The sequence below is a fragment of the Arachis stenosperma genome, chromosome 6 (genome assembly GCF_014773155.1).
Source record: "Arachis stenosperma cultivar V10309 chromosome 6, arast.V10309.gnm1.PFL2, whole genome shotgun sequence".
Classification (NCBI taxonomy): domain Eukaryota; kingdom Viridiplantae; phylum Streptophyta; class Magnoliopsida; order Fabales; family Fabaceae; genus Arachis; species Arachis stenosperma.
In genome coordinates this window covers 13545044-13553847 of record NC_080382.1, presented here as the reverse complement: position 1 = coordinate 13553847, position 8804 = coordinate 13545044, and the positions used below count along the sequence as shown (strand labels likewise).

Sequence of the window (8804 nt, the reverse complement as noted above, 5' to 3'; positions counted from 1 at the left end):
ATGTCCATTCTTTTTTATTCTTTTGACTGTCAATTAATGTTCATTCTTCGTTCTTTATCTATACTAGAGTATTCTATGATAAATGAAATATTTAATATTATAAATACTGTATAAATTTGAAATTTAAATATTTAAAATAATTAAATTAAATTTAGTCTAGTATCATTTTTTAAACCCTCGTTTGCTTTGAATGGAGAACCAATTAGTTTCTATTTGGTTTGGAGACTGCAGAGTAGAAAACTATAAAAAAAATTCCGTTGCCGGGACTTGAACCCGGGTATCTCGGGTGAGAGCCGAGTATCCTAACCACCTAGACTACAAAGGATTTGTTGCTTGGTTTTGTTTTCAATATTATTAACATCTACTATTAGTATTATTATTATTATTATAATTTTTTTTTGCATATTAGAGCTTCATCACTGTTCTGCAAAATCTACTGATAAGATAGATATAAGAGTAGTGATCAAGATATTGATGAATTATTATTGTTGATTATGCCGCCTGATACCAGCTATTATCCATTTATCTATCTTCTTATCAGCTCTTATCCATTTATCTATCTTCTTTCGGTTTAATTGAAAAATGCATTCTTCTAACCTTACTCACCTCATTAAATGTTAAAATATCAAAATATTTTATAGCATCAACAAAATTATTTATGTTGTTTCTTGCACTAATATTATATTTCCATCCATCTATTATATCTGACGTAATGATTTACCATTTTAATTATTAGTATTTGTTTTTAAATTAAGTTTTTCACAAATCAAATAATTCATTTTTATTTTTCTAGGAGTGCTGTAAAGTTGATATTGTTGTGATAAGATTGAATAGGTGGATGTCCATTCTCAAAAGAGATTGAATTTAATGAATGTTGAAAATGTTACCTTTTGTATGCCTATAAATAGGAGGCTAATCCTCAGGCAATACACACACACAAAAGCAATAAACAATTCTCTCTCTCTCTCTATGTTGTAATACTTCTTTCTCTCTCTTTATATTTCTTTATTTTATATTTGTTACCTCTTTTTTATTTATCTATTTAGTTATTTTATAACATGTTATCAGCACGAAGCTCTAACGAAATTATTAGGAAGACTTCAGGTAACAAATTTTTATTATGTCGAATCTCTTTCATCTTAAATATAATGCTTTTGATGTATTTAGAAATAATTATTTACCATGGATATTAGATGCTGAAATCTATCTTGATTCAATGGATCTTGAAGATATCATTGAGGCTGAAAATAATATATCCCAGAAGGATAAAGATAAAGCCATATTTTTCCTTCGTCTTCATCTTGAAGTACGATTGAAAAATGAATATCCCACACATTAAAAGATCCTGCAGATCTGTGGAAAGACCTTGAAAAATGTATAATCATGAAAAAACGGTGATACCTCCTCAAGCCCGATATGTTAGAGAAAACTTTCTCGACCTTCCATGCATCGAATGTGCTCCTGCAGTAGCAATCGAGAAAAAGAATTTAATTTTTTTCTGAGCTAATTTCTTACTTTCTTGTTGCTGAACGCAACAATGAGTTACTTTTAAGAAATCATGAAGCGCGCCCAACTGGCGCCTCCCCATTTTCTGAAGCAAATGCGGCAAATTATAACCCCAGAAGAGGTAAATGGCAAGATTTTGATAACAAAAAAAATTATGGAAGGAAAAAAAATTATGTTTACAAGAAAAGATCTCACCAGAAGTGAGATAAAGAAAGAAACAATGGGCAAAGTATATCAATTGAGGATAAATGCTTCTGTTGTGGTGGAAAGGGCTATTGGTCACGTACCTGTCGTACCCCAAGGCACCTAGTTGATCTTTATCAAGCATCCTTGAAAAAGGATGACAAAGAAAAAGAAACAAATTTTGTTTCAAATGATGAAAATTCCACCACTCATTATGATGTATCTAATTTCTTTAAAGGATTTTGAAAGAAATATTGGCTATTTGATCAATGATGGAATAGTTTGATATGTATATGTGTTTGTTAAGTATTCATGTGAATAATTTTACTGTGCATGTACTTTTACTCATTTTATTATTATCATTATTTGTTTTTTGAAGAAAAATGGCAAGGACATATTCTGAAGATATTTGCCTTGCGGATAGTGCAAGTTCGCACACTATTCTTAAAAGTGATATATATTTTACCCATCTTGTGCCAAAAGAAGAGTATGTTAATACTATTATTGGCTCATGCAATGTGATAGAAGGCTCCGGAAGAGCTATAATTTTATTTCCTGGAGGAACAAAATTTATAATAAATAATGCACTATTATCTACCAAGTCCCTGAGGAACTTGTTGAGTTTCAAAGATATTCGCCGAAATGGATATCATGTTGAGACAATGAATGAGGAAAATCATGAGTATTTATGTATCACAACTCATAATTCAAATAAGAAAGTTATATTAGAAAAATTATCCTCACTTTTATCTGGATTATATTATACCAAGATTAGTGCAATTGAATCACATGCCACTGTAAACCAGAAGTTTACTAGCCCAAATGAATTCATAACTTGGCATGATAGATTGGGTCATTCGGGAACAACCATGATGAGGAGAATTATTGAAAACTCTCATGGACATTCACTAAAGAACTAGAAGATTCTTAAATCTAGTGAATTTTGTTGTGCTGCATGTTCTCAAGGGAAGTTAATTTTAAGGCCATCACCAATAAAGATTGGATTTGAGTCTCCTGAATTCCTAGAAAGGATTCAAGGTGATATATGTGGACCTATTCATCCACCATGTGGATCTTTTAGATATTTTATGGTCCTAATAGACGCATCTTCGAGATGGTCACATGTGTGCTTATTGTCTTCTCGCAACCTGGCGTTTGCGAGATTACTGGCTCAAATTATTCGATTAAAAGCACAATTTCCAGAAAATCCAATCAAAGCAATTCATCTTGATAATGCTGGTGAATTTACTTCCCAAGCTTTTGATGTTTATTGTGTGGCTAATGGAATAAGTGTTGAACATCCAGTAGCCTATGTTCACACACAAAATGGGTTAGCAGAATCACTTATTAAACGCCTCCAATTAATTGCTAGACCCTTGCTTATGAGAACAAATCTCCCAACCTCGGTTTGGGGGCATGCTATTTTACATGCCGAAACACTTATTCGTTTGAGGCCAACGAGTTACTATCAGTTCTCTCCTATGCAATTAGCTTTTGGCCAGCAGCCAAATGTCTCCCATTTAAGAATATTTGGGTGTGCGATATATGTTCCCATTGCACCACCTAATCGCACCAAAATGGGACCCCAAAGAAAATTGGGGATATATGTTGGATATGATTCTCCCTCTATAGTGAGGTATCTTGAGATACAAACGGAAAATGTATTTAAAGCCCGGTTTGCGGATTGTTATTTTGATGAATCAAAATTTCCAACATTAGGGGGAGAGAATAAGCTTCCTGAAAAGGAACTTAATTGGAATGCATCCTCATTGATGCATTTAGATCCTCGATCAGGGCAATATGAACTAGAAGTTCAAAAGATTATACATTTGCAAAGAATAGCAAATGAATTGCCTGATGCATTTTCCGATACAAAGAGGATAACCAAATCTTATATACCAGCAGAAAATACTCCAATTCGAATTGATGTCCCAGTAGGACAAGTATCCACTGAAGCAAATTCACGCCAGAAGCGTGGTAGGGTGGAAAATGCCCCAATTCGAATTGATGTCCCAGTAGAACAAATAGCCACTGAAGCAAATATACGCTAGAAGCGTGGCAGGCCTGTCGGTTCCAAAGATAAAAATCCTCGAAGGAGAAAAGAGGTAGATAATATTCCTGTTGAAAAAGACATAGTAGAGACACATGTAGTTGTCGAAAATTCTGATATAGTTTTAACGCCAGAAGACGTTCAGGTACCTGAAAATTGTGAAAATGACGAGATCTCGATAAATTATGTCTTTACAGGAAAGAAATGGGACCGAAATAAGACAATTGTCAATGAAATATTTGCATATAATGTGGCATTAAATATCATGCATGAAAGTAAGGAACTTAAGCCAAGATCAGTCGAAAAATGTCGACAAAGGAATGATTGGCCAAAATGGAAAGAAGCCATGAAGGCTGAATTAGACTCACTTGCAAAACGTGAAGTCTTTGGACCTGTAGTCCGTACACCTGAAGATGTAAAACCTGTTGGATACCGATGGGTATTTGTGAGAAAACGAAATGAGAAAAATGAAGTTGTGCACTACAAAGCCCGACTTGTGGCACAAGGTTTTTCACAAAAGCCCGGTATAGATTATGAAGAAACGTATTCCCTTGTAGTGGATGCGATAACATTGCGTTATTTGGTCAGTTTATCTGCATATCATAAACTGCATATGCATTTAATGGATGTGGTAACAACCTATTTGTACGACTCATTAGATCGGGATATCTATATGAAAGTCCCTGAAGAACTAAAGATATCTAAACCATCCAGTGAATATTCGCAATGGTTATATTCAGTTAAATTACAAAGATCTTTATATGGTCTGAAGCAATCTGGACGAATGTGGTATAATCGTCTTACTGAGTATCTGGCCAAAAACGGATTTAAGAATGATGATATCTGTCCATGCGTTTTCATAAAGAAATCTGCATCTGGGTTTATTATAATTGCTGTGTACGTTGATGATTTAAATATCATTGGAACTCCTGAAGAGATTTCAACAATTATAAAAACTCTAAAAGAAGAGTTTGAGATGAAAGATCTTGGAAGGACTAAATTTTGTCTCGGCCTGCAGATCGAGCATACAAAAAATGGGATCTTTATTCATCAAACAACATACACAAATAAGATCCTGAAAAGATTTTATATGGATAAGTCACATCCATTAAGTACCCCAATGATCGTAAGATCTTTGGATGTGGAAAAGGATCAATTCCGTCCTAAAGAAGAGAATGAAGATATCCTTGGTCCTGAAGTACCATATCTTAGTGCTATTGGAGCGCTAATGTATCTTGCTAATAATACACGACCTGATATATCATTTGCTGTGAATTTACTAGCAAGATATAGTTCCTCTCCAACCAGAAGACATTGGAGTGGAATCAAACAGATCTTTCGATATCTTCATGGAATGGTTGATATGGGATTGTTTTATCCCTATGGATCCAAGTCACAACTAGTTGGCTATGCAGATGCCGAATACTTATCTGATCCACATAAATGGAGATCTCAAACAGGGTACCTGTTCACATATGGTGGTACAGCTATATCATGGAGGTCCACGAAACAGACGATAGCAGCAACCTCCTCTAATCATGCTGAAATACTGGCGATTCATGAAGCTAGTCGCGAGTGTTTTTGGCTGAGGAGTCTGATTCAATATATTTTGTCATCATGTGGACTGATTGATCATAAGATAGCTCCAACTATCCTGTTTGAAGATAATACAGCATGTATTGCTCAACTTAAGGGTGGATACATCAAAGGTGATAGAATAAAGCATATTTCTCCCAAATTCTTCTTCACTCATGATCTTCAAAATCAAGGGACAATTGATGTCCAACAGATTCGCTCAAGTAATAATCTGGCAGATTTATTCACAAAGTCACTCCCAAAATCTTATTTTGAAAGATTGGTAAATTAGATTGGGATGCGCCGATTTCGAGATATAAAATAATGTCGGCAAGAGGGGGAGACTGTACTCTTTTTTCCTTGGTCAGGTTTTTTTCTCATTGGGTTTTTCTTGACAAGGTTTTTAATGAGGCAGTCCCCATCACTAAATGATATTGTACTCTTTTTCCTTCACTAAGATTTTTTTTCCCACTGAGTTTTTCTTTAGTAAGGTTTTAACGAGGCAATAATCCTAAATGGACATCCAAGGGGGAGTGTTGTGATAAGATTGAATAGGTGGATGTCCATTCTTAAGAGAGATTGAATTTAATGAATGTTAAAAATGTTACCTTTTGTATGCCTATAAATAGAAGACTAATCCTCAGGCAATACACACATACAAAAGCAATAAACAATTTTCTCTCTCTTTATGTTGCAATACTTTTTTCTCCCTCTTTATATATTTTTATTTTATATTTATTACCTCTTTTTTATTTATCTATTTAGTTATTTTATAACAGATATTACTGTTTTCACACATCAAATTGATATTGTTATTGCTGCTAGCTAGCTACTTCTGTAACAAATTTTACATTCTATGTTATTGTGCCTACAAATTACATTTTTATTTTAGGAATTAAATAAAAAAGCGAGGTTCTAATGCTCTGTTACCAAAAAGTGCTAGAAAGTAGGCGATATGGAGTGAACAATATAATAAGGACGAGTAATTTTTTTATGATGAAGATATTATATATTAAAAGAAAATTATATGGTACAGATCTAAATTTGTACAGATTTAAAGATATAATGATGTGGCAAAATCTAAACCACACATCCTAAAGCTACACTTTTTACTCAAAACCGTAACTCTTCACAAAGAAAAGCGTCACCTAATGGAAAAAAGTAAATTAGAAAATTTAAGAGAAGAAATAATTAAGTTATCAAAATTAATAGATAAAAAATTAATGATTTTAACTAATGTTAATTGTAATGACACCGAATTCTTAAAATCAATACAAAATGATTTTTCTCAAAATCTTTATTTTACTATAAGTTTTATTGAAGGACTTCAAAAACCTGAAAAAACTTATTTTTCACACGGAATTTCTAAGAAATGTTACCATGGAAATGATTCCCCACATCTTTATCATGCTTTTAACCCACAATTAAATTCTATAGTAGATATGCTTGAAGAAATATTAGTATCCATAAAATTTCAAAGAAATAAGGAAAAAGAGAATCCCAAAGAAGAAAAATTTCAAAATATAATCAACATAACAGATCTAAAAGTAAAACTACTATTGAAATTATGAATATTGAAGAAAAATTAGAAGAAGTTACAATGCTTTTTAAACAATTAAAAATGGCTCAAGAAAATAATATTATGGAACATGGATTTCAAATAGAAGAAGAATTAGTAAATTCTGAAAATATAGAAAATGAAGAACACATCCTAGATTATTCAAGTGACAAAGAACCAGCAATTCTAATACAAGTAAAAAATGAAGCTGGAACATCTAAAGATAATCGATCTCAATTTAAATGGGAAACATGTTTTGATAATTATGCTTTCAAAAAAGGGTTTATAAATAAAGATTCAAAATATACAAAAATACCATCAAAATACGTTCCTAAAATCCAGGAAATGGAAGGAGAAAGAATGCTTGATTTAGACTGTAAAAAGAATGAAAAAGAAATTTTCGAAAATTGGTTGAATTCCTTTTTATTAGAAGCTTTTACTAATCCAAAGCTTAGTGATTTGTCTGGAAGAAATATTTGGAATTACATAGGGTTTCATACTAAAGGAACTATAAGAGATTATATGACATCAATAGAAAACCAAATAATAGAAGATTTAGCAACAAAAACAACAGCTTATGATAAGATATTATATATGATGATTCTATATAAAGAATTTTTTGGAAAAAATATTATAAATCATAGACAAGAAGTCTATAATAAAGAATATCAAGAAGCAAAAAACCATTTAGCTAATATTCAGATATATGATCTATGTAATGTGGAATCTTATATATGTGAATATAGAATACATTATTACAAATTAAAAGAAGAAGATAAAAATCATTATCTTAGTATGTATATAACAAAACTTCCATATCCTGCTAATGAATTTATAATGGGAAGATTTATAAGAGAAATAAATAGAGGGACAATTGAAAATAATTTTGGTGGAGCAACCTCTGCAATAAGAGAGGAAATAAAAGAACGTTGTATGCAAGAAGCGACTCAAAAAAGATTTGCAAATATAATTAGAATTTGCTGTCAGGATAATGAAGAGATACCTCAAAAATATGGTCTTAATAAAAATCTTCAAAGAAAAAGAAAATATCAATTTAGAAAAAGAAAATACTATCCAAACTGGAGAAAAAAGAGGTATTTTAGGAAGAAAAATAACAATAAAAACAAAAGACAAAAAATAACTATTGCCCAAATAAAAAAGAAAATTGTAAGTGTTGGTATTGCCAAGATGAAGGACACTATGCAAATGAATGTCCAAAAAAGAAGGATAAAAAGAATCTTACTAAACAAATAGAAATTGCTAAGTCTTGTCTCATGGAACCATTAGAGGAATCTGATGATAACTTAGACTATATTTTTGAATATGTCTCAGAAACAGACTCAGAGATTGAGTAATAATGTCACATTTATTACTATAAAAATAACATAAAAGTTTATAAATGCTTTCATAGATTCTGGAGCAACACAATGCTTTGCTAGTTCAAATATAAAACTTAATTGGAAAAAATTAAAGAAACCATTAAGAGTTAGGATAGCTGACAAATCAATACATAAAATTGACCAAAAAGCAGAGATGGCTGAAATTTTTATTTAAAATTATAGGTTCATTGTTCCATCTATATATATGTTAGATTCTGGAATGGATTTTATCATAGGAAATAACTTTTTAAAGCTATATCATCCATTCATTCAAGAATTAACATATATAGTTTTAAAAGCTTCACACGATTCTTCAATAAATCAAAAATCGAAACGTATAAAAATACCAACTACTACTATAGATAAGATTCTAAAATTTAAAATATTTTCTATATTAGAAACATGTTATTTAAATTTATACTTTCAGATAAATATTCCAAAAAATAATCTTGAAATAAAGATAGAAGAACTTTTGGATAAAATTTGTGCTGAAAATCCTTTAGATATTAAAAATACAAATAACGAATTAGTAAGCATTAAATTAAAAGATCCT

General features: G+C 31.3%; 1 non-coding gene across 1 annotated transcript; it reads right to left on the bottom strand.

Moving 5' to 3' along the window:
• Positions 1-252: 252 nt before the first annotated feature.
• Positions 253-325, bottom strand: TRNAE-CUC (transfer RNA glutamic acid (anticodon CUC)). Its single transcript has one exon. It is a non-coding gene; the product is annotated as a tRNA-Glu (tRNA).
• Between the last annotated feature and the right edge of the window lie 8479 nt (positions 326-8804).